This window comes from Sylvia atricapilla, chromosome 6, assembly GCF_009819655.1.
Source record: "Sylvia atricapilla isolate bSylAtr1 chromosome 6, bSylAtr1.pri, whole genome shotgun sequence".
Taxonomy (NCBI): Eukaryota; Metazoa; Chordata; class Aves; order Passeriformes; family Sylviidae; genus Sylvia; species Sylvia atricapilla.
In genome coordinates, this window is record NC_089145.1 from 31,185,787 (window position 1) to 31,213,260 (window position 27,474).

Consider the following 27,474-nt stretch of genomic DNA (forward strand, 5'->3'; position numbering starts at 1 on the left):
AAGTGGTCACAGCACCAGTCTGACAGGGCTCAAGAAGTGTTTGGAGAATGCTTGCAGACACAGGGTGCAATTCTTGGGGTTCTCCTGTACAGGCCCAGAAGCTGGACTCTGTGATCCACTCTGTGGATCCCTTTGAAATCAGGACTTTCTGTGATTGTTTTCTGTGATTCTTTCTGCCTGAATTAAGACACAAATCACATCTTGACATTAAATACATATATATGTATAATGTATGATATGGATATGACATGATTTCACCTCATTACTTATCCGTTATTTCCGAGGTAATTATTTACTACCTCTGAAAGCATCTTCATCACAAGCACAGTTGTTTGGACGAGCTTATTAAAGACCAGATGCAGGGAGCCAACATCCAGCAACAGAACTGCTCTGGGAGGCCAAAAGTCCCAAAATTACTCTTTTAATTCAGCAAATCCACCAGTCTAGATATGCCCCATCCCTGTTTTCCATTTCACGCAGTAAATGAACCCAGTTCTTAAAGTGCTTGAGGCAGGGAGCGTACTACATCTGAAATACTTTCCAAATACAGTCATCACCTCCTTGCAAAGAGAATTGTTCAGCTTCTGAGACAACTACAACACCATGAATTACCTTCTCTGCCACCCTTGGCTTCTGTGTAAGAACAAGTAGGATTGACACAAAAACACTCTGCTAGGCATTAATCCCCTGTTGATAGAACTGTCATACTCAGTCGAGTACATTTGATGCAGATAACGATTTAGGCTTTGTAAAATGCCAATGTTGTTAGTTACAATTTTTAGCTGTCAGATTATATTCCTCTACCAGCAATCTGTTTTCCACTTAAATATGTTAACTGGTTCTCTCAATTACAAAGAGAAAAAAGTGAAACAGGAAGATACCATGGACAAAGCTGTAATTACAGAAGGTCCTGGTGACAACAGCAAGCTCTGGAACCTTGCCCTTCTGGTTAATTACGATGTCATCATCCGCTTAGTGCTCAGTGTTTACAGGGCTTTACTTCAGGGCCTGTCATTTATTCTATATATTAACATCTAGAACTATAACCATGATATAACCTAGTCATTGGAAAAAGCCACAAACCCTGCTATGGTATCTCTCCATGCCAGTGTTGTAGCTTTACTGCATCTGAGACAGAACCACAAAAAACACATGGGTTTTAAAACTGAAGACAGTGAGAAAAGCACTGCTAACTGGAGGTGCTTTGAAGCAACTGATAGCTCTATACTTGTTGTGCTGTGTGCTTCAAAAAGTGTCTGCAAAGGATGCTAATTGATTAACTAACCCATATCCACTCCATAGCAGACAAGTCATCCTACTGGAGATATGTCTCATTTAGAATATTAAAATGTATGGACTGAGGCTTAGATGCTAGGCTTCAGTTCCTTCTTTCCCATGTGCAAAACCAGAAACAGATGTGGAATATCTTTTTATGATTTCTACTGCAGTGTATAGATTAGGAGGAGCTCCACTGAGTAAAGCCAGATTACATATAAATTATTTGCCTTGTAAATATTGCAGAGGATGTGGAATTAGAGCCCTGGAAGTTGTTTCAGACCACAAGATCGCTCTCTCTCTCGCTAATGTCTCAATAACAAACCTCTCATATCTCCATTTCCAAAGCAGAAGATATTATTCCCAGTCAGACCTAACCCTGCCTAGAAGCAAACAAATGTTTTTAAAGCTTAAAAACCACGGCTTTTTTCTTCAAAGTCTCTCACGAGAGTGTTATCTAGCCCATTGCTAGAGAAAATGGTATTCAAAAAGAGAAGTATAAGACTAGAAAGTCAAGTTCTTGCATTTGACAGAATATTTGCTACTGTCCTTGAGATTCTTTCACTTCAGAGCCAAGATCTTGAAGGTGCCCTCTTGTGATATGCTCTACACTATACACTTGCAAACCTCTAAATAAAGTAATAGTTTAGCACTAACAAATACACAGGAAAACCTCTCAACACCAATATTGGCCACATGCAGGATATGGGTACATTTTTTAATAGTCTAGGTATGCTTTTAAACATGCTTCTGTATTGATGCAGAACCATATTTCTGCCTGGATCCTCCTGTGCATAGACAGGACATTTTTTTTTCCTCCTACCTTTTGAAATTTACACTTGAAATATTTTTAAAACGACCTTTTGAAATTTAGACTTTAAATATTTCAAAACTATTACGTCAGGAGTGAAGACCTGGAAAGGTGGTTTACCCTCAGGTGTTTTCCCTGGCCGGGCGGCCAGAGGAAAGGAAGTGCCTCGCACAACCATCTCCGTGTTACCTGCGCCGAGAGCCGCCCCTGGGGGTGCTCCACAGGCGGAACGCCCGAACACGCGGAGCCCGCCGTGCAAGCCGTACCCGCCGCTGCTCCCGGGGCGCCCGAATTCAAACGCTGTACGGGCCGTGGGGCTCCGGGGATGCGGGGGCTGCGGGAGTTCCGCGGGGGCTGCGGGAGTTCCAGGGGCTGTGTGGGCTGTGGGGGCTCGGAGGACGCGGGGGCAGAGAGGATTCCGGGGGCTGTGTGGGCTGTGGGGGCTCGGAGGACGCGGGGGCAGAGAGGATTCCGGGGGCTGTGTGGGCTGTGGGGGCTCGGAGGACGCGGGGGCAGAGAGGATTCCGGGGGCTGTGTGGGCTGTGGGGGCTCGGAGGACGCGGGAGCAGAGAGGATTCCGGGGGCTGTGTGGGCTGTGGGGGCTCGGAGGACGCGGGAGCCCCCCGGGTGGGCGGCGCGGCCCCTCAGGCCCCGCGGCGGGCGGGGCGCGGGCGCCCTCTGCTGTCCCGCCGCCGCAGCGCCCCCGCCCGTGCCCGCGCACACGGCTCCGGAGCTGCGGCTCCGCGGAGCGCCCGGGACAACGAGACCCGGGACAACGAGACCCGGGACACGGGTGGGAGGGCACGGCACGGGCCAGCCAGGAGCGGGGCAGTCGGAAGTCGGCAAACAGACCTACCAGATAAAATACATATTTTTTCTCTTCAAATTAAAGGGTACAGCTGTTGTAAATGAGGGGTGAGAGCGCCACTGCAGCGTTACAAAACGTATGGGCGCACGTATGCGCACGGACATCCTCCTGCCCGCTCAGCGGTAGCGCCAGGGAGGCCCCTCAGCCCCGCAGCTGCAGCGGGCCGGGCAGCGGCACGGCTCTGTCTGCTCTCTTACCTTGCAGGTGAGTGCATCAGCCTCAAAACATGACATTCAAGCAGTAAAAATATTCGAGCAACCAGGTCTTCTGGATCTTCTGCTTGTTCCGTACCAGAAAGCAACCTGAGGGAATACAAGATACCACAATTGTCTTTAACGGGGCCAAACCAAACCCGGGCTGGCAGCGCAGCTCCCGCGCGTCCCTCGCTGCCAGGCGCGCTGGCTTTCTCTCTGCCCTTGGTCCGGCGAGTCATGCGGAGCAACTGCCAGCACTCGAGCTCAGGCAGCCCCTTGTTTTGATGTTTTCTTAATCTTGATAAAAGGACCAGAGAAGCAGAACGCTTATCGTAAATAAATTTTTGTTTATAAGTCTGTCCATTTCAGTGAGGTGGAGATAGCTGGTGGACAGTATCCTGTGTTAAATGAATATAGAATGAAAATAAGCAGCCTACAGCCTTCAATCCAGTTTTAAGAACAATAATATCTATGAGATTATGGCATTTATGAGCCTAAAGAATATTTATGACATTAACCAAAATCAACTAACAGGTCACTTTAGGAAGGCTATATCTGGGTAGTGAAAATCCTGGAACTTTTGAAAAAGAGAACCAAATCCTTTCATTGCATCAATTGTCTTAAATAAAAACAACACTAAAATGAGGCTTCATTTTAAACACCATCATTTTAATGGTTTTCAAGAGAAGGAAATGGAAAACATTGGTGAAATTAACCTGACAGATGAGGTAGCAGAGCTGCAATTTTAAAAGTAATATCCTAGCACAAGATCCAAGAAAAATGAAACAGTTCTGTGTTTTTCTGTAGGCTCCTTATTTTATTTTCTGTTGCTTAGACTGGCAAGCCCAAATATTTTAGCATGAATTTTATTACTGGGGAAAACAACATGATTATTTAATGAAGATTACGTTGGAGATGCATCTCATACCTCTAATAGCATATTAACTTAAGAAAGAAGTTTATCCAGCTGTTCTTATTAAAAACTCAGCAGATCAACAAGAAAGTTGTAGGTATGTGGTTTTTTTCACAGTGTTTTTCAGAAATGAGCATTCACAGAAATTAGAATTTCTGCAAAGTATTTTTCCTTTACTAAATCGAAAATTTCTGATGAAGGTTCCAGTGAAAAAATGTAGACACTAGTGAGAAATACATTCTACTTCTATAAAAGTAGAACTATATCTGCATCACTATTTTACCATTTCCCCTATTGATGACTTTTTGATGTGAAAAGTTATTTGACCTCATTAACAGAATACTGATGACAAAAAGGAAAGGAAATTGTTATTATTTCTGCTTCCTATGGGTTTTTGAAAATACTTTCCTTCTGAATTAACTGTGTGAATTCACACACTTGTTCTTTACACTCCATGTATCTTTACTTACATTTCAGTCTACCAGAAGGACTGAAATGCAAATTTAATCCAAACCTCTGAATGACCCTTTTTAAAATACCAATCTGCTGAGCAGTGTCACAGACTTGCCTGGAGGTTGCCATCAAGGATGGCAAATCTCTTGGGAAGCCTGAAATGCAGGACACTTGCCAGGCTAAATACTATTTAAGATTCTTCTGATTTGTGTACATGTAACGATCATTAGATCAGTTTCAGGGATAGTTATTAAAAAAGAAGGAGTGAGCACTAAGACCCTACTTGTTCCCTGACAGCATTACCTGAAGTTACTAAACACCAGAATGTGGTTCCATCAATACCTTGATTGTTACAGACAGGGAGAAAAAAAGAATTGTATTTCTTTCCTGTGCAGTCAAAGCCCAGAAAGGAATCTGATTATTTCTTCATAGTGGATGCAGTCTTTTATCCCTACTAAAACCAGCAATGCAAATGTTTGCTATGACAGAAAATGTGTTATGGGGTTTTAAAATAGCTGCCCAATTCTCACTTAACAGAAATAAAATTATTAAAATTCCATGTAAGCAGTCTTAAAGCCATATGTCATATTCTAGTTAAGTGTGACCAGTACAGAATTTGATCTGTGAGAGGAGTCCAATGTAACAGGCAGAATTGTCCCAAGAATAACCAATAAGGATTTATGTTGAAAAATAAACGGGGTAGATGTCATCTACTGGGAACCACAACTGAGAAAAAGTAAGAACAGGAAATACCTGAACTGCAGGTCCCATGGGACAAAAGAGCAACATTAAAGAATGTTTTTCTTGGCCTTCACTAAACAGATGCTTTCTCCAAAAGATGTTCCTCAATTAAAAGAAAAATACCCGTATTCCCTTGATTTAAAAGAAAACAAATCATAACTGATACACTGTAGACTGTTTGTTTTCAGGTCTGAATCATCTACTTCACGCATGTAGACAATATGATCATCTTTACCAGTATTTTAAAGTTCCTTAGCATCGAGAATATGGCATCAAAGAGCAACTTCAGTAACCTTAGAGGCTTTTTGCTCCATGTTTCTGATTTAGGATGAAGTTGTTTAGCGAAGATTGAAATTTTGTGGGTTCTGCTCAAAGAGAACATAACATTATGCATCCCACACACAGGGATTCATACAAAAATAGATATGGTTACTTCAAACTGCAAGAACTATAAATACTTCAATTCCAAACATTAGAGAAAAAAATTAAGTACTTGTGCTCCCACTTTCAACAGGAAAAGAAGCAATAATCAGTTTACAGGAGGGTCTCTTTGCACCTGCAGTTTAGTTGCTGCAGTCTATCATCTCCATTACCTTTGAAAGCACACTATTTAAAAAATGTTGAGCCACACTTACAAAGAACTCTGAGTGCTTCCTGTGCTGTCTCCTTGCCTCAGTCTCAACCAGGGCTGGAATCTAATAACTCGGAACTAGTGATTTCCTGGCAGAATATTATATTTCAGCTTACAATCATTCTTTCTGGGAATTGAGGTAGTGCTGTGGAGAGCACTGAATCCCTAACTGTGCAGGCCGGATTAGATTCACTCTAATCAAATGTTTAAAAACAATATTTACCTTACTTTAGTGGAATTTTAGCCATTTCCTTTATTACTTTGATAATACTTCAGAGATAGTTCTAAATCTGGATGGGAAGGAAGGAAAAAAGTCCCAGGGAAAATTACAGAAGGCTATATAAATGTGACTTTTTCCAGCACTCTGATAGATGTGTGTTTATATATGTGTATAATATGCAATCTATTATGAATAAATAGTTTACTGCAAGTATTTATGTAAAATATGTTGGCACCAGGGATTGCATCCTATTTGACATGTTCTGTTCTCATTATTGAAAAAGTATTACTGCTTTCTAATGTACTGTTGATAAGAAGGCAACCACAACATTAATCTTCCAGGGTTTAGCACTCCTAATCTCCTTCACAAGAGACAACATGAAATGCATTATTATTTTTGTATTCTTATAATAGATGGATGTATATCTAGCAAGCACCATCTTATTTTCACCAGTCCTGACACTGTTTGACTGGATGCAGATTGGAGATTTATGAATACCACTATAAGGATCAAAGTTTGTTGTCGCCATGTCTGGTTAACACAGGCAATTATTAAAAGGAAGGAGAAAACTATTTGTGCCAGAACTTGGACCCTTTAAAAACTCAGAGTTCTATGTTTAGAACAGAACAAGGAATTACAACACACAATATTTTGAGGCTTTATTTCCAGTCATTTTATTCCATTCAGGATTTCAAATAGAAATCCTAAGCTGCCACAGGTTTTGTTTTTGCATTAACAGTTCTTCCACAAACAGGGCAGAAATTACTTTCAGACAGGAATCATTATTTAAATAACACATGATTCCACCCAGTTACAAATACACTGGCAGAGCAAGAAAATTCAGTAGCGGGGGGTGGGGGGGGGAACGACAACTTGGCATATTTCATCAGTTCAGAGAATTATGAAATAAAGTTCTAGAGGATCTGCAAACACAAACCACAAACGTCACTTATCCATTAGCTATTTATTCTGCTATGCTTAATGACAAGTTTTGCAAGCAAACCATTTGGTAAGTGTTTCATCCTGAGGAAATGAAAATAACAATAGTAAAACTCAGCAGTTACATAAAATCATATATGTTTAAAGAGGTTTTTCCTCAAAGAAAAAAATCCTTCAAATTGATACTGAATGGAAAAAAGAGGCTGCTCAAAGTACTTGGGGTGATTCAAGTTCCCACATTTCTCAGGAGTAAATAACAGTTCACAGTCATTCCTCAAAATCCAGAGAATCATATAATAAGTCTTAGGTCTTTGTCCAACCTGGGATTCATATTTTCTTGGCTCTTTGTTTTCAAAGAGCTCACTTCTCTACTGCAAGAGAGAAAATTAGATTCACTTTCATCCCTGTAATGCTTACTGGCCTAAATCCCCATATTGTCCCTTTGATCTCACACTTAAAGCCTCTTTGAGGCAGTTCCCAGCCTCTCCATGTATTTCTGTGGGCAGTATTCTTCCATAGCACCTGTTTTTGGCAATCGCCTTGAGTAAAGCAGAGGACATTATCAGGTATTCCATGGACCCTGATATGTAGAAGATCTACATACCCCCTTACCAGAATGGAAGAGTAATTCTGAAATTAAAATAGTCACTGTCTCTGGGGTTTTAGAAAATGTGGACTTGGCCTAAATTTTCTATTTGGCCACAATTTTCACAAGACATTAAGGAACAATGGGTCCATTAAAAGCATGTTTATGTCTTCTATATAAAGAAGTGAAGACCTTCAGAAGATCACTGAAGTGAAAGTAGGAGGACTTAACCTATCAAAATTTTTTCCAGTTAGTTAGGAAGCTTTACTCTTATACAGACTTCAGCATTACCAATACTAGAGAGAAGATATGGGAATTAAGGAATATCATCAAGGAACTAAAGCCATATTTCTCATCTTTTGATGATTTGTAATAAATCTTAACAGTATTAAAGCTCAGGGGAAATATTTAATTTCCTTTTGTTCACTATCTTTTTTTTTTTTAGGTTACCATGGAAAGTTATGGGAGACTTGTCCCAACTTTTAGAGACCCAGTCTATCATAAATCCTAAGACTTACATGTTACTCTTTTTAGCAGACTGTTACATTAATTTTTCTTGTGCTTCAGCATTTCCTGATACCATCAGAGACCACAAGTGGAGTTGAAATAAAGCAAGAAAGAGTTTTCACCTGATGAGATGTCCAGACAGACATGACTAAAGATATGGGCAGCTACCCATATCCTAGGTATGAGGTCCCATTTCTGTATAACCCAGCATAGGGGAAGTTCATCCAATCTGTTTAATTCATTTTAGTACTTACAATTCATGCTAATTATTTTTTTCCATCTCAATATATCATGACCTGAGGATTTTTTAAAGATAAAAGAATCATTAGAATCATCTTAGTAAAATGCTAGAGAAAAAAAAGAAAAAAAAAAAAGAAACCAATTCTATATTGTTTCATTATATTGTTTCACCAACATTCCTTTAACCTTTTGGACATTAGGCACTGTATTTATTTTAAATTAACTTAATTTAACTATCAGCTAAGACTAATTGCAGCCACAATTGTATCTTCTGTAGTAATTGACCATAAGAGAGTGGAACAACAGGGTGAAGGAACGGGTCACCCAGCCTTCTTTGACCAAAAGATCTGCCCAAATATGAAAACTGGCCCTTCTTTATACTGAGGGTGGCAGAGCACTGGAACAGGCTGCCAAGAGAGAGCATGATTATCCAGTATCTGAAATGTAAGTGTACATTTTTTTCTGTCTCACAGGTTTTTCTCCCTTAGTTCCACTGCAAGTACGTCTTTCAATCCATCTGGAAGGCTGAGAAACAGCTGACAAAGGGAGTTTTCTTTCCTGCATAAAATATTTAAGAAAAAATGCTTTAATTTCCATTTACTTTCTTCATGCAAAGTAAAGATAGATAACCATCCTTCAGAAAAATTCCAGCTGTGTTAGTTTGAAGGTCATCTTTTGAAAACTATGTGCAGTATGTATCTTGTATGTTTCTATACACAATTATTACTTTCCTTGGTTTTGTTAGCATGTCCTAACTATCAACCGCAACTCCTGTTTTGCTTGGCAAGCCTCCCAACAGTCAACAGATGTTTTCTCCCTCCGATTTCTTCCCTGAGCAAATTACTTCCAAATGATATCATCTCTCCTTGAACATAGGGTGACTCCTTTTGTCCCGGGGTTCTCTTCTAGCCCTGGTGTTTAGAAACTTGGTAAACAAAAAGGACTCCTTTTCTCAGACAGTGCAAACTTTGTGTCCACAAAATTATACCTGGACCACCAAGGCCAACAGACAGTATAGCCAACCAGGCTTACCTCTCAAGCGTTGGAAGACAAGTCTCTTAGTTATGAAAATCTGCAATTCATGATGGGTTTATGTGGCATGCTTCTCTGCCCAGTAAAATAGATTCCATTTACCTGCTGGAAAGCTTTCTATGATAAGTGATTTGGTGCTTGCCACACACTGTCTTACAATGTCCAATAAGACCCACTAAGATTCAAAGAATATGCATAGATTATCTGATGCTACTTCCTTTCTTAATTTCTTTATTGGAGGCAACATATGATATGGAAACAAAAATAAAGATTTCTCAAGCTTGGGCTGAATTGAAATATCACAGTTAAGTCATCCAGCTTTTTCATGCTAAAGGTCAAAAAATAAAACATATTTTCTGGAGTTAACCTTCTAGACCAGAAAAAAAAATCAAGAGAGAGTATTTTTCAATTAGCACTTACTACTGTTAAGAATCCTGGACATCTTTTAAGATTCAGCTGAGCTCTCTTTATTCACCTGGAAATCTCAATTAGTCAAAAGTACAATTTTGCAATCTCTGTGTTTGAAGTATGTGTTCGATAAAGTACAGTAGATAAACTTTCAGGAAAGAACATAATTATTAGCAGTTGAAAAGCACATATTTCAATGTACATTTGAATAATAAACTTCTCAGTTGGGTTGGGCATGCTGCTAATAACACCAAGGTCATGGGTTTGATCCCCGTAGGGGCCATTCACTTAACAGTTGGACTCGATGATCCCTCTGGGGCCCTTCCAACTCAGGATATTCTATGATTTCTGTGATTTCTTTGACTTCTCTATCTCCAAGCAATTTGCAATTCTGAAAATGTGATCTGCAAAATGAGCACACAGGAGGAATGAATTAGTGAAGAAAGAAGGATTCTGTCTATCTTTTACCTTACTCTCCTAGTTTCCCAGCACAGAGAGTTATGCCTGTCAAACAAAAGCACTCCATTCTCTTACATGAAGTTTCTCTTCCAGACCGTCTGGTGTTAGCAGGATTTCTTATAGAAAGAAATCAGAACTTCTCAGAACTGCCCTCTCCCTGTGCAACATGCATCTCCTGGCCTGGAGGTCCAAGTGTTCAACATAAATCTTAGACAGGATGAGGAGAAACCCTTCTTCAAGGGTTTTCCATTGCACCATTGTCTGCAATGGTGCAATGCTACCATTTCAGCTGGTAGGGTCTTTCTGTCTCAGAAGAGCTGCTGTTTGCTGAATACAAAAACAATCTGTAGCAGGTACACTCTGTGATATTAAAATTGACTATATTTTTAAAACCCTTTACTGACATTGGCAAATCCTAGCCACGGTCCTGTGAGTGATTGACATACTACGAAACCAGAAAAAGATGCAGAAAAATAAAAGTATTACTTATTCAGACCACTGAGACAGACAACATTTCAGATTTAACAAAGCAAAAATTCCTGGATGTCAACTGCATAATCAACTACAGATTCTCTTCAAATAATACATACAGAATCCAAAGGCAAAAGATCAACAGAGACTTACTGCAGACTCAGGAACAGCAGAAGGTTTTCTAAGACCACAAACTGTGGGTTGTTATCAGTAGCCTTGGCCTAGTTGCTTGCTTTACCCACACCTAAGGCGTGGAAAACCAGTCTGGCAGCTTCCAAACCAGTGTTGGTTTGGCAAAAATTCATCTCATTCTGTGGAGTGAGTGGTCCTCACAAGCAGCAGCTGTCTGACCACCCTTCCCATGGCAGTGGGAGCAGAAATCCCTACTCCCCAAGGTTTTTCCCTATGACAGACTTCCTGGATATCTGTCCCCATGCTTCCTGTGGCAGAACCCTCCCATGAGACGGGAAAATTTATGTTCTTCTTTATGTTCATCTCCGCATTGCGGAGATGAACTGGGACAGTTCTGCTTGGGAATCACAATTTTTAATGAGCAATAAGTGGATACTTTCAAAACCATTACTATTACAAGGGGCCTATATTTTTAATCTGAAAGGCACCAATGTAAGGAAAGTCACAAGGTGCCAAGGCTTAGTAGCTAATAAGCTGATTCACTGTCTCCACCTTTCACTCTGGTTGAAATCTTAGACTTCAGCCTTACTTCTCTTCAGGGACCTCTGACACATCTTTGAGATCTGTGTCAAAATTAAACAAAAAAATTTGTGAGCATGGACCACCTACACAGAGTTCAACCATTTGAAATTAAGTACTTCTCTGATTATGCAGTGTTAAAATCTTTACTGTTAGTACAATTTAGCTTCTTCTGGATTACAAATTCTTAATTTTATTTAGCATCTAAAGCTAAAGCCCAGAATCAGTCAAGGCATTTTTCACTATAAGCAGTGGTTCATCCATTTGATGTACACTAGAAATCATCTCTCGGCAAGGTTTTCCCTCATCATTAGGTTTTGTTCTCATAACAGAGCTCTTGGATTTGAAACAAAAATGTGGTTCTCTAACCACAAAAATCCAACAAGGAGCACAAAGTAAAAGAATCCTTTAAAGGCTCCTGTTTTTGGTTTTGATTTTAAATATGGTAGTAGTAAAGTACTTTTAAAATTAGATATTTCAGAAGTCTACAAACAGAGCACCTAATATAAATGGAATGCAGCTTAAAATCACAAGTCTTCATATGCAGGCTTGATATGCAGCTACCTTAAAAGTGTAATTTTGAAAGTCAAAAATACAAGGATGAGGAGAAAAGTTAAATATCCTTATTCCTTCCCATCTCCTCTTTGTAGAATGTGCTGGCATAACCCTTCAAAGCTTTGGTGTATTCTAAAGAATTTATTATGTTCATATCCATTAAGTGAACTGCAAATTTTACTAAAGTTTTGAGCTAATGTCTAATAAAATAATGGATCTCAGTAAAATGAAATTACCATCCTTCTAAAAATACATTATATATTTTATTGTGACTGATACAGAATTAAAGTATAAAACCCACTTCATATTAGTTTTTATATATGAATTTAGGGCTCCTGTGGTGCTTCCTCAACTGTTTGTTATGAAGTAACACCACCTTTTCCATCGCTAAATCACATTGACTTGCCATTGTGCTTCATAATCTATTGACGTGTGTTTCATACTGTTATATTCCTGAAGAAAATAGATTACTGAGAAAGGCACAATGTTTTCTACAAATGCATGTTTGATTAATGTTTTTTGGAAAATAAAATAAAAATCCCAGGAATTTTGATAGTTTCTTTTTGTTCCATGACATTCAAAAATTGCTTTCTAACCATCTGGGGACATTTCTATAAAGTGCATAGTCACACAAATCCATATTTCTGAGCTCACTGACTTTAACAGAGCTGCAAAAATAAAAAGAAAAAAAAGACCTCTTTTTGCTAATAAAATACTAGCAGATAAAAGAAGGAGTTATATGAAGTAAAAAAAACCCACTGATTCAAACTGTATCCTACAGTCTGATTTTGTCTTCTGCAGTGTTTTCCAAATCTACTTGGCCAACAAGTATGAAATAGTGAACAACTTGTGGGACAGTCATGACTACATTTCAACACCCCCATTCCACAGAAAATGCATCTCATTCATGGAAGAAAACCATGAAGATAGCTAGGCTCAGAATTTGCTCTGTATAACAGTCAAAAAATGGTCCTGAAAACAAGTGTTAATAATTGTGACAAAAAAAAAAAAAATTAAGTACATCATTGGTGTTCTGACAGATACAGGCTACATTTAGTTTTTTCTCAGACAGAGGTTTTCTTATTTAGAAGATTTCATTTCCCAAGTAACTGCTTTATTTCTTCCAATTTCTGCCTTTAACAGGCTATCTAAAATGCAGAGCAATGGCATTCTGACATGCATCTCAGCACATCACTTCCCCACCTGTCCAAGTCAGGTGCCTGTCCAGACTGAAATGAAGCTTTTCTCTGTTGCATATCTAGAATTAATTCGGAAGGAAATCCAAGGCTGTGAATAATGGGATGTGCAACTGCATCTGACTGCAACACAGAATCAAAATGCTGCTTGGGCATGTGTCCATCACCAGCTTAATGTGTGGCAGGAAGTTCTGGACCTCTTTCATAGTGCCTCTGAAGCTGTGGTCTCTCACAGAGGCCTCTTGCAGGGTCAGACAGATCCTATCGGATCCTGCTCTGGAGACTATTGGTCACATTCCCCTGAAATCTCATCAGACATACAAATTCACTTACCACTCATGGTGCCATTAATTGCCCTATTTCTTAGCAAAAACAAGCATTGAGCTTTCTCTCTAATAGGTTGTCTTGACTATTAAATCTAGTTCATCATAACTGAACCAGTTCTGAATAATCTTTCACCATGTTCTCACTTCAGATAAATGCTATTTCATGGCTGATTAAGGTGCCAAAATTAGATTTCACCTTTCCTGACATGACTGAATTTTTGCACTTTAATATCTGCCATCAGAAATTAATAAGACTCCTTTTTTCTGGACATAGAATAGTTCTGCTTCCAAATTATTTATAGGTTACTTAATCTATTTCTTCATTCTCTGAAAGAAACATTTTTGTTCATTCACAGATGTACCAGCAGCTTCATTGTGCACTCTATAATCCTCAAATTGTGAGATATATAGTAAAAAATACTTCTGTAGTTAAGAAAATAGTACAGCCAAACAACTGAACTCCTGAACTGTCCTAGATTTTTTAAATCAGAAATCTATCATGATTTTTTCAATGAGATTTGGAACTCATTTTCCTGGCCAGTTTGTTCTTGCATCTTGCATTGTTCACCTACACGCTTTGAAATGTCACAAAATGTATTGATTTATATCTGATGCCATGTCTGACATTTTTCAAAATAATTTTTCATTTCATGTCACCATCATCACTTCTGCTGCAGGAAAAACTCGAGGAACATAGGAAGGTTAGAAGACATTTTAGCAAACAGTCTGATGTACACATTAACTAAATACACTGCCCTAGAAAAGAATCACAGAATCACAGAATCACAGAATGTGTTGGTTGGAAAAGACCTTCAAGATCATTGAGTCCAACCCAGCCCTAACAACTCAACTAGATCATGGCATCGAAAGCCAAATCCAGTCTTTTTTTAAACATTCCAGGGATGGTGACTCCACCACCTTTCCGGACAGACTATTCCAGTATTTAATCACTTTTCCCATTAAAAACTTCTTCCTAATATCCAACCTATATTTCCCCTGACACAGCTTGAGACTGTGTCCTCTCATTCTGTCAGTTGCTGATTGGAGAAAGATACCAACCTCCAGCTGCCTACGGCCACCATTCAGGAAGTTATTGAGAGTGATAAGGTCACCTCTGAGTCTCCTTTTCTCCAGGCTAAACAAGCCCAGCTCCCTCAGTCATTCTTCATATGACTTGTTTTCCAAGCCTCTCACCAGCTTTGTTGCCCTCCTCTGGATATGCTAAAGCATCTCAAGGTCCTTCCTAAACTGAGGGGCCAGAACTGGACACAGCACTCGAGGTGTGGCCTCACCAGGGCCCAGTACAGGGGACGAATGACCTCCCTGCTCCTGCTGGTCACAGCGTTCCTGATCCAGGGCAAGATGCCATTGGCCCTCTTGGCCACCTGGGCACACTGCTGGCTCATATTCAGCTGCTGTCACCAGAACACCCAAGTCCCTTTCTGCCTGGGCACTATCCAGCCACACCATCCCCAGCCTGTAACACTGCAGGGGGCTATTGTGGCCAAAGTGTAGGACTTGGACTTATTATACTTCATCTTGTTAGACTCTGCCCATCTATCCAACCATTCCAGATCTCTCTGCAGAGCCATCCTATCTTCCAACAGATCAACACACACCCCCAGCTTAGTGTTGTCTGCAAATTTACTAACGAAAGATTCAATCCCCTCATCCATGTCATCAATGAAAATATTGAACAGAACTGGTCCCAGCACAGATCCCTGAGGGACACCACTGGTGACTGTGCCCAGCTGGATGCAGCACCATTCACCACCATTCCCTGGGCCTGGCCATCCACCCAGTTCTTAACCCAGCAAAGAGTGCTCCTGTCCAAGCCAGGTTGTCCAGGAATATGCTGGGAACGAAATTGGAGAGTTACCCCTATGCAGCTCAGCAACACCCAAACCACCAAAAGACATCAATGACAGAGGCAGAATTATGCACAGCTTTCTCTGTCTACTCCCATACTACAAAAACTGCAGATTTGGAAATGCCCAATGACAGTCTCTACAACAGAATTATCTAGGTGAAGTTCAAAGCCAAACAACTCAGCCACCTGAGTCTTAGTCCAAAATTAAATCTTTGACCCCTTTCACACAAGTATACGCATATACAGCTGTCAAGATTATTATCTACTCTCTTTACCTTTCTACATTTAAGTTTTAGGATACACTTGGTTTCTTGGAAAGCATCTTACTTAATATCTACATTGTAAATAAACATGAGGAAAATGTAAGGTTTAATTTTATTTTTAAGGACAGCCAATAGAAGGCATATAAACACACTTTCTTCTATATTGATGTGGGTGCCTAAACTCGGGAACAAAAAGTGTAAGAAATTTTCCAGCTGGACCAAAACACCCTGTGACTTGTTTAGAATCTCACAACACAAACACTTCAGGTCTAACAGCTGCCAGAATGGGTGTGTTTGTGTGTGGTGCACGCATATGTGTGTGAAGCTCTCTCTTTTTCTTGCTCTGTCTTTTCCTATTTTTGTAGATCTGCTCTCTGGCTTTACTTTTTTACAGCAGTTTTTGCCAATCCAAAATATGTAGACACTAAGTTAAATCACTCATTTTGTTTATGTGGCAACAAGTTCAGACTTCTTGCCGAAAAATGTTCTTGGCTTTGGACAAAGCGGGCTTTGAGATGCTTCCATCTGTTTTGAATACACCACAAATCGTAGTATGGAAACCATTGCTCTCAACTGGTAGCCAATATGCTGAATAAACCTATATTAAAAAAATAAGTATGATTCAACTGCAGACTATTTTCATATTTTTATATAATTTAATTTCAAAGGAATTCAATCCTTATATGGAAGAACTTTAAATAAGTAGGAATTTCTTGCTGGGAAGAGGGTCAAGTGAGTAGCAAAAATGAGTGAGGGGAAAAGTTGAGGCTTTTGATGTTCTTATGTAGTATTTTTCATAATGGGGCTGAACATTGTTGCAAAGGTAAGCTTTCAATCTCTCAGCAGTTTCATTTCTTTGTATGTTCTACTACTGCTTGGGGATTTTGAGAGAATTTGTGAGTCAACAGTATACAGAGTCTTGGAAAAAGGAGGATATTCTCTGCTTTGCCTTTTGTCTATTGTGGCAATCTTGGCACATCTTTTTATTCTTCCTCTTTTCTCACTCCCATTTTGACTTTCGCTGCTAGTATTGGAAAGGGACAAGGGTTTCATTAACAAGATGTATAGACAGCACCAGCAATAAGGACTCCCAAACAAAACTGTTTTCAAGCACAGCTCCTTTGCACTCCAAAAGATTATAATCATAGAATCATAGGATATCTCAATTTGGATGGGACCCATAAAGGTCATCAAATCCACTTCTCTGTTCCTCACAGGGAGTTCCATCTTTCAAGACAGCCAGCAAAATGTGATTTGTGTATACTTGTTCATGATTTTGTATGAAAAATAACAGGAGTCACTCAAAAGATCAGAGGAGACACAGGAACAAAACCTTGAGCCATCTTTTCAGATATATCTTTCAGCCCACAGCACTGGTGCCAACATTCTGCTTCTAAAATCAAGCATAGAGTGGGAATGCATTCTAATTTATCTACATTATGCAAAACTGAGTCTTTCTGATAGGTATTTCTCTCATGTGTTCCCTTCCAGGTATGGTCTGTTTTCATAGGCACAGCAAACCAAAAATATACAAGTCCAGAAGTCATGAGCCAGAAGCAAGGGTTCCGTGATTGTTGTGGTAAATTGCCAGTGATCAAATGTCATGGGTCATGGCTGTGTTCCAAATTTATTGCAGAAGAACTGGGCTTAGGAGAGCCAGTGATGGAGAAGGCATTCCATACTGCACCATCCAGTAGTAATTCCTATTTTTACTCCAAGGTAGATGTGATATAAATGATTCAGCTGAGCTTGAGAATGTCCTGAAGTTTGAACCTTTCAATAGAGCCAACTTCATTGTTGAAAAAACCAAGCTACAAGCAAAGGCTAACATGTAGCAAGCTGTTAATAAGTACAAAACATTGGTTTCCATATGGTTTTCAATATTTAAAATATACCAGGAAAAAAATCACTGGAACAAGGATCTTTTCTATAGGCTTGCAGACATTATCAGTCAGCTCTCACAGACATTATGTTATCCTCCACTCTTTTACACTTAGCCAAAATTTAGAATTATATGAGAACTGCATGTATTCAGTAAAGAGGAAACAAAATCCTGTTCCTTCATTTGAAACAATTTTTGCATGTTTTAACTCAAAGACTCCCTCTTATACTATCTACATGTTTTTATGGTTGTATGTGTTGTGGAGTATAACCTCAGATGATGCAGAAGTAATACGCAAAAGTATGAAAAATTAAATCAAATCTTTGAGGTGCTAAGGCTAACAATTGACCTGTGATGCTGGCTTTTCAATGTTTCTAATTCATCATGTCTCCTAGTGTTGCCTGAACAAAAACTCCAAGAAGCAAGAGGCAGCTTTGTTCTGCACCTTGGCTGGAGCTGCTCCTTCCTTCAGCGGGGTGCAGGACAGGAAGATGCTGCTGCATGTATGGAACCAGTGGCAATCTCTGTGCTGTTGAGGAACACGAGGTGGGTACTGGTTGCACACCCTAAAGATATAAAGGAGAAGAGATCTCATTTCCTCTACCATGTGTTTGCCAAGATACTCTTGAAAGTACAGACCCAAGGAATGTTAGGATAAGAATTCAATACCATTCACAATCCCGCATCATATCTTTCACCCTTTGGGCAAAATATTTGTTAGTATTCAACACTTGTGGATCCTTTCTGCTATCAATATTATTACAAATTTAACTGATGAGATCTTTCATTTTTAAATTGCCAGTGCTACTACAGTTCTCTCCCTGGGTGGGGACTTGTCTCTCTTTCACTTTCCAATAAATTACACTTTTTAAATAATTTTTCTTTGTAGTTTCTTCCAAGAACAATAGCTCATACCTTAATAGCCCCCAAACCATGAAGAAAGGAACTAAATAATTAAACCATTAAACCCCATCACTTCTCTAAACTTGAATAGTATGAATTAGAGAGACCAGAAAGTATTCCTATACAATGAACTGATTCATTGACTCACTTATTTTGGACCATGAACATCACATATATAAATTTCATATAGTTTTAAGCATAACTCAAACCATTTTGTCTCTGTTATGATTGGTACAAAATTACCTTACACCAGTAACTTCCCAACACAATAAATCTCTCATGCCATAAAAAGAGACTTTCAAATGACTTCTCAATATGCTGCAATTTACAGTTCATCATCTCTGACTATTCCTCCACAGACATCTTAAATCTTCAATTAGATATATCAAAGAAGACATCTTTCTGCTATATTCCTAAATTTTTAGTAACTTGATGAAATCCTTGGAATCTCTACTGAGTCATTGCTCCAGTTTGGCAGATTCAGCTGGATCTAGTAGTCTGATCTGGGAGCAGATTGAGGCTCTGGTGTTTACAATTACATCTTTATAACACATCTTGGTTCACTTCCAATTATTGCCCTTCCTATAAAGCTTTCATAATTTGGTGAATTATTTATGCCATCAAACCAAGAACTGTCATTGCTGATAGTATCACAATGTTATTAAGTAAGAAGCAACATCTGAGATCTCAACTTCCATGTGCCTCCACAGAACAAGAAGTGAAGAATCCCTCTATTCTTCCCCACAAGCAGATAGGTGGAATTCTAATGACAGTAGAGGCTGAGCACAATGTACAAGGAAAGCCGAGCCCCTGGGCTTTCAGTAAGCTGTCAGCTTGTACTCACACAGTGCTCCCCCACAAAGCTGTTATATGACACATATCCTTCTCCCAAACCTGCTGAACATCAGAAGGCAACAGGGTTTTTATGCTGAAGTTCTGAACTGTAGTATAAGTGAGGGATGGGAACACTTGAAAGAAAAAGCCCAAGTTAAAAGAGGGCCTGTCCTCACCCTGGCTGGAGCAGGGCATGCTCTCCCCAGGTAACATTTGGCATAAGCACGGCTGTGACTTTTTCCTTCCTTTTTCAGCCAAACACACTTCCACCACAATCTCCTAGCAATCCCTCTAATCACTTCCAGATCAAAAATTTAACAAACATGCTTATTTTTCTCTCATGGGCTTCTGCTGCTCAGGCAATACAGTGTTTGTCTCAGTACCTCAGGATCAAGCATAGACCAGAGCAAACAGGGCCTTCTGTGTGTGTGTACACTATGTGCACATGGAGCTCTCTCTGATTAGGGTCTGGAACCACTGCAGCACAAATTACTTATATCAGCATTGGAAAGTGAGAGCATCACCAGCCATATCTGTCTGCTAAGCCAACATGCCAAATGGGTACCTGCAGTGATTTTCTGAGCTTTGCAAGTAATATCTGCTAATCTAGACATAAGAGTAAGCTGTGCACCATATTTACTTAATATAAATCTACCTTTCATTCTGATCTGTCCACATCTTCAGGTTGAAATACTAGCCAGGCAGTGGTATTTAGAAGTGTATGTATGTCTACGATACAGCTTTCATGCAGAGAGAATATTAATATAAATTTCAGCGAGAAGAGGAAGGTTTAATTTTGAATGGTAATTTTATAACCAGAAAAAATATTCAAAATGCTAAACTATATAATTGTTTTTAACAGGCAGTTCAGCAAAACTGACTGAAAAAAGGTGATAATGTCAAATTTTAAATCACATAAACTGCCAAAGGGCTTTTCTAAGTAGTTCTAAGCAAAGCATTTTGGCTGCCCTTTTTCTTCACTAATGTGCCATTCCTGTGAATGCAGTTTGCTTTGTGTGCTTTGTTCTCTTTTCCTACAGCATCACCTACTGTTAAAAATAAACTGAAATTTTCAATTACAAGTCCACAAGGTTATTTTTAAGTAACCACTAGCAGTTCAAACTTCCAAAGTGATCCTAATCCTGTTATACAATGTGTTTTGTTTCCCCAACAACCTTTTTAGGAAGCTATCTCCTATCTAAAGTACTCTCTGAGTGCAAAAGACATGAATTAGAGATTTTTAAGACAACTCTGAACCTGATTGAAATATCTGAACTGACATTCCACCCTGCGGTAGGTCAGTGACAAAACTCAGATGTGGACTAAGAGATTTTAGATCCAGCACCCAGCCTGACTTAAAATCAAAATACTAAAATAAAAATCAGATACTCAAACAAGCTAATTTTAACAAAGAAGACAGCCATCTTATAAAATTCTATCTGGTTTTAATTTAAGATTTCAGTTTCAGGGGAATTTGATCCCAGATTTTGGATGCAATTCTATCCTGAATTTCGACTAAGCTGTTAGGAAAAGTTTAGTTTTATAATTTATTGTTCATGTTTTGAAGAAAATTTATATGCAACATAAATGGATGCCTACAGAAAGTCCAAGTACAGTGTCCATTTTTGTAAAAAGTTAAGTGAATATTTAAAATAGAATAACAAAAAAACTTTCACTTCGTGGCTTATTAGGAGCTTGTTTTGACAGAAGGTTGGTTCACAGCTTCTGTTCCCAGATTTATAGAAACTGACAGCAGAGCTACCACTATTTCTTGTTTTGAGAAAATGTATTCTATATTTCTCTGTGACTAAGGTCACTGTGTGTCATCACGTTCCCTAGAGCATGCTGCGAGCAAAGTTCAGCTCCAAGAAGCCCGTTAGCAGAATGTTTTTCTCAAGTCATGTTCTATGTCTGTCTTTTATACCTAGAAGAATTTACAACAACTTTATAAATAGAAACATTCTGTGATTGTCGTACTTTGTCTGAATTTGAATTACTCATATATTCAAAAGATAAGCTGTTTAAATGAAACACATCATTTGATTTGAGCCAGTTGCAAAAAACATAGAATCTTTTTTCTCAGAAGCTCCTAAAATGGATTTTTGCTAAACTTTAAAGATGAAAAAATTCTTTTAAAATCTCACAAATACTTCAGAAAAGAAAAGCATTTTTCATTGCCCTCTCTGGTCTTCCCTGATCCTTTGTGTATTAAACTATATTTCTTTAGCATTGGCCTGACAGGTCATGAAGATATGAATTTCCAGAGATACAGTGAGAAAGATTGAATGACAGGATCAGTGAATAGATAGTAGCCCAGTAACACCACTAGCTGTCCGGGTCAGCCAACAGCTCTCAACATTTTCTGTTAAATTTCCCTTGTCAGAACTGCCATAGATGCATTGATCTTCATATCCAAGCAATCTGTGTTTATCCATTCAGTCGTCAGAGAGAAAGATATGTATTACACACATTGGAACAGGTTGCCCTGAGAAGCTGTGGATGCCCTGTCCCTGGAAGTGCTCAAGGCCAGGTTGGATGGGGCTCTGATCAACGTGGCCTAGTGGAAAATGTCTCTAGCCGTGGAAAGTGGGGTGCAACCAGATTATCTTGAAAGGTCTCTTCCAATCCAAACCTTTCTCTGATTCTACTATTTGTTGACATACAATGTTAGACCTATTAGCAATCCCATCTAATGTACCCACTCCTCAAAACCTGGATTTTGTCACCTTCCTGGCTCAAGCTGGAAAAACTAAACTTTCAAGTTCCCGACAGAGAAAACACAAGAAATACACATCACAGGAATGTACAGAGGCTGCTTTTTCACTATCAGATGAAGGAATTTCCTTGTTCCTTGTTCGAACCAGACTCAAGTAAAATATAGAAGAGACTGCAGGCCATACCATACCCTCCCCTAACCATTTACATTGTTTTCCCTTGTACAGTAGACTTCAAAAATATCTTTATAAAAGAAACTGTCACAGGCCTGGTTAATAAACTGTATGTCTTTTAAAGCCAACTCAAACCATCCCTTCTCAGCAGGAGAATTTGTGCATATAAAGAGGAATTTTCATGTCTATGAAGCAGTTTAGGTATGCATAGGCTTATCTACGGGGAATGCAAGTTTTGTAAGATTTTATTTAGGGAAAGTGTGCAATATTCACCACCATTCACCAGCATAATAATGAATAATCATGTCACAAGGCTAGGTCTGGCACAGATCACAGTGTGCTGTGAGCTTATGACTTATGGAGTTACTTCTTTAACTTAGCTGCTAAAGGTGGAGTTAGAATATTACTTGAAAGAAAGACTGCTGCAGTCCATGTGAAAATTTCCACTGACTTCAATATGCTTTAGTATAAGCCTTTTCAGCTGAGCATCTCCAGTGGAGTTCAACTGATGAAAGCATGTGTATATGGATGTGATTTGCTATGTAAACATATGATGGAATATGCTTTCTGTGGATTCTTTGGCTGGTAACAAAGAATCCGGTAAACATTCACCCCCTTCAGACTGCAGTTTCAGCAACTGAAAGTTTTGTTTTTTCTGAGAACTGTGTGAACAGAAGCTAAAGTTCATAATAGCTTTCTAAACACTACTGTCTGGTTTCTGTTAACATTTCCATTACCACGGTTTCTCAGATAGTTTCACAACATTGCTAAATTCCCAAGGACGCATTAGAAAAAGATGAGTGAGTGTTTTTTTACTACATAGCTTATGTGTCACAACAGAGATAGATTTCTACTAAGACATTCACCTAGGAGAAGCAGAAACACCTAGGGAGCCAAGTCTGGCCAATAATAAGTATTCAATAAACTTGCAGGAGGAACAAAGGCTGAATGCCTACCTATTGTCAAGGAATGCTCTTGAGATAGTGGTGCATAGCTTATTAGAAAAGAGTGTTAAGAGAACTCTGTGTACTTGAGTTTGCACAAATGCACACAGATATATCTATTTACCTGGTATGACAGAACCTTGGTAGACATAACTAAACTATCTAGTGTGACCAAGAATCCTAATTTTTAAATGTTATACCTTTAAAATATTTTTTTAATATTTTAGTTAGAATAAAAGCCTTCATTATTTTCAGCCAGTCACTTCAAAAATCTATTACAGCTAGTATAAAAGAATTTCTCTTGCATTATGACCAAAATTACCTAATAAAGCTCATTTTTATTCAGTAAAGATATACACAAGCAAATGGGGTAGCATTAAGCTTTATCTTAAGGATAACTTGGAACTGACTTTTCTCTATTTCAGGTAGACATAGTAGAAAGGCATTTCGAATAACGATATTTCCATGGATTTTATGGATGCACCACATTAGCATGAGTGAATTTACATGGAGAAAAATTATGCTGTTTATAAAAAAGACTTCAAGATGGAACTTGGAAAAGGCTAAAGAATACCTCTTTCATGCACACCTGTACAAAGCAAACAAAACTGAGAAAGTGATCTATAGAGAATGAGTCTCTCCCTGGCTGATGGATAAAAGTGTCTGCTAATTTTCACATTGCTTTCAGCTTAAATTACATTTAACTACTAATGGATAGATAGAGGCCCAACTGAAACTATTTCACAAACCTGTTTTTCACTGGCACTGACAAGCTCTTCAGTTGAAATAAAATTCTCCTTTCACGTAAAACAGCAGATTGCAGTTCCAATATCTTACTTCCCCAGCACGCACAGAATTGATCTCAGCATCTGACAGAAGCATTAAGAACGATATCTGAAGGAACTAAAAAGCAGAATTTATGAAGTAAATGCAAATGAACCACAGATTCACATTACATAAGTAATGTTGTCCCAAAGGAAAAAAGAATCTTCAAAAACTTCCAAGGAAATACCTGCTTTACAGATAAGGCCAATGTTTTGTACAGCAGTAAGATGCAAAGTGCACAAACATTCTTATGCTATATAAAAGATACGTGTTAAGTGACTCCTTTAAGTACAATAATCTTGTGGTCTGAGAAATTACTGCTCTGTCTTACTCTACTCATATAGACATTGTTAAAAGTCTTAGTGAGGCTGCAGATTCAGCAGGGGAGGACCTAAACCTTGTAATGCATTTTGAGATTTACTATAAGGAGAAATGGTAAATATGTTTCTATTCCTTACACAGATATAAAGACAAAAATACACATTTGTGCATGCACACAAGCACATACATATAGAAAAAAATTCACAAATGGCTAGTCTCTGTCCTTAGGTGACTATGTGGCCAAGTGACAAGTACACAAAGGTTAGTTGGTTAGAGAGAAATATTCTCACTTATTTCAATTCTTTTCTACAAAGTTGATTATTTATTATTTTTCAAAAAATCATAAATTGATCCTTTTGCTTTGACTGCCAGATACATTTAAAGGAAGCTTTAAGGGCAGTTCAGAGTCCAGGAAGTGAAAAATTCTGCTGCCCAAAAGAGGCATAAAAATGCCAGTTTCACAAAACAAGCTCTGCTAAAGTGATCAGACTCCAGACTGAAAAATCTAGTTCAGAAGTCAAAAATGTAATACCAAAGCAGGCAGTACAGACTAGATAGAACATTTTCAGCACCAGACAAAGAAGACAAATTGGCTCAGACACTGTCTTGAAGGAAATGCTTTACTGGTCTGTAGTATCTCTGAGCTAAAGGACGAATGTTGGAAAGTGACAGAAGCTTCAGCTGCCTTCCAAAAGGTGTGTTCAGAAGGCCTTATGTCCCACAAAATCCACACACAGGGTGCTGCCAGAGCTGTTTTTAGTTTTGCCTTCTTTTGTGTCTTTCAGCTTTAGTGGTTCAAATCTCTTTGATTTTGTTTTGTTCCAAAGCATGGTTAAGCTCACTTCCAGTCCAGGTTATTCTTAAAGCCTCCTTTTTTCAAAGATTATGCTTTTCAAATGTCAGTATTTAAGAAATATAATAAAGTTATACATTTCCTGTAATTCCTTTTAGAATAAGCATAGTTTCTAACATATTTCTTTCAAAACATTCTTTACCAAAACAGTGACCTTGAGGGTATGAGTCTCATCTGTTCATGGAAGTATTTTCAGCTGCAAACAAGGGCTATGTGGTTTCATCCTGTATTGTAACCTTTCAGGTGAAGACCATATAAGTCAAACAGAAGGAACAGAAAGCCCCATTTATCTGAGGCAGCAACTTCTTGCAGGTGAGAAAGGAAGGTGATATCTCCACTTCATTACAATGGCGTGACTTGTTACAAGCTTGACATAACAAAATATAAACAAATCAATGCAAAATTAGTTTTGCTTTGGAGACACGCAAAAACTATCCAAAATGTAGCATCCTCAGCTGGCATTACTTGTAGACTGGCTGGCAGCCTCTGCAGAGAGAACAAGGAATACTAAAATACATTCAAAGGTCCTATTTCCAAGGCACTTTACAGATGTGCTAGCCAGGCAATACGGGAAATGGGCCTTCCATATGTGTGTGACACCCCTACCAAATTTAGAAGGTAAATTAAAGGGACTAGTAGATTTTCATCTAAAGAGCTTATTGTTGCAGATGTATTGGCAGACTTTTTCTTTGAAAATTAAAATGTACGGACTCATTCCCAAAGCTCAAAAAATGAAGACTTGCACCATTTTGGATTGTTCTGCAGTGGTAAGCTAGATGTTTCTGCTCTGCTGGGGAAGGGTCACATCAGACAATAAACAGACAGCATCTTCTGCAGGGGTTAAAGGAAAAGTTATACTACAGTGAAGTTAAGGTATATTACCTTGTTTAATTCTATACCACAGTTTCAATTTTCTGCTATTGTTAGTCCCAGTAGAACTGTGCTGTAGACATCAAAGGCTCTGAATTTTGTCATTCTTGAGGTATTATAAAAGCTACAGTCTTGCAATTCATCTTTAATGAGTTGTTTACATGGAAATCAAACAGCCATGGAATTTTTTGAAAACAGCCGAGGATCATTCCTAGCTTGTGTCTAGCACTCTGTCTATTAAAAACAACTTCTGTGGCCATACATCAACTATCATTGAGTGAGATTCATAGCTGTAATAAAGCTGTTTAGTGTTTTTTTCTGAACAGTTTTCTTATTTATGTGCCCCAGCCTATAACTTCTAAAATACATACCATCTCTTATTGCTGCAACCTAGAATTTGCCAACAGTATCACTAATAAATCACAAGCAACTACTCTTACTTTTATTCCTCTCTTAGGAATAGACTGGGAGCCTTTACACACAGCTGTCTGAACTTGGATCATTTTCAGATAAAAGTATTATTTATGCTCTAAAGTGTCCCAGGAGCCTCCTAGACAGAATTTTACACAGTTAGGATCTGCCTATTTTCATGTGGGGAAACCAAGCAATATTCATAATGGAAAATTTCATTCCAGATCTGCATTTAGGTAAGTCTGGGCCATATATATGCACACACAAAGTTCATACTAGCTGCTCGAGAGGTCATTGGACCTTCAGCATCATCACTTCAGGAAAATGCTGACATTTTCATTGGTTTTGCTACTTTTTTTTTATTCCTGTGTTCCAGTTTTTTTCTTTTTTCTAACATTCCTTCTTGGTCTCACTATACTTTTTTTCCAAATTATATATTATTGATTTGCATTTTAGACACCAAGAATTTTAGCTCATTTATAAGATATACTGTTCCATGTAAGCACACTTTGACACTGGATACAATCCAAGATGAAATACATAAAACCTGGGCTGTCACATCAAAGGATACTCAGTAAATTTAGTCCTTTAACCTTATGACTTTCAGCAATTTTAATTATACTTTGTGAGTTAGGATCTTTGTGCATTCAGTTTGTAAAGGGATGCTCTATTTAGTACAAGAGTTAATCCTTCTATTTTAACTGCATTCACATTCTGCTATCAAAGCTCTCAGTAGCAGCAGCTAAATTCAAGGGCTTGTTGTGTGTATTAATCCAGTTTTTAAAGTTCTCTGTGATGAAAGACACTGCAGAAATGCAAACTCCTACCTACTTACTTAATAAGAAGCCAGAAAGACTATCAGGACTTGCATGACATTGAAATTTGACAATAACATTTTGTCCCCCTTTGTTTTGAACTAAGGTGTGACTTAAAAATCATCTTTTATTTGCCAATCTATGTGTAAAAAGACACAAATATGTTAAATAAATTTTCTGGTCTTGTTTAACTCTAGCCCTTTAAAAGAGAGAAATACCAGAAAATCTAATATTTAGATTTAGACTTTCAGTGTGCTCA

At 38.6% G+C, this 27,474-nt stretch overlaps 1 pseudogene; it reads right to left on the minus strand.

The window, feature by feature from the left end:
- Nucleotides 1–14,386: 14,386 nt before the first annotated feature.
- On the minus strand, nucleotides 14,387–15,006 carry LOC136363099 (uncharacterized; annotated as a pseudogene).
- Between the last annotated feature and the right edge of the window lie 12,468 nt (nucleotides 15,007–27,474).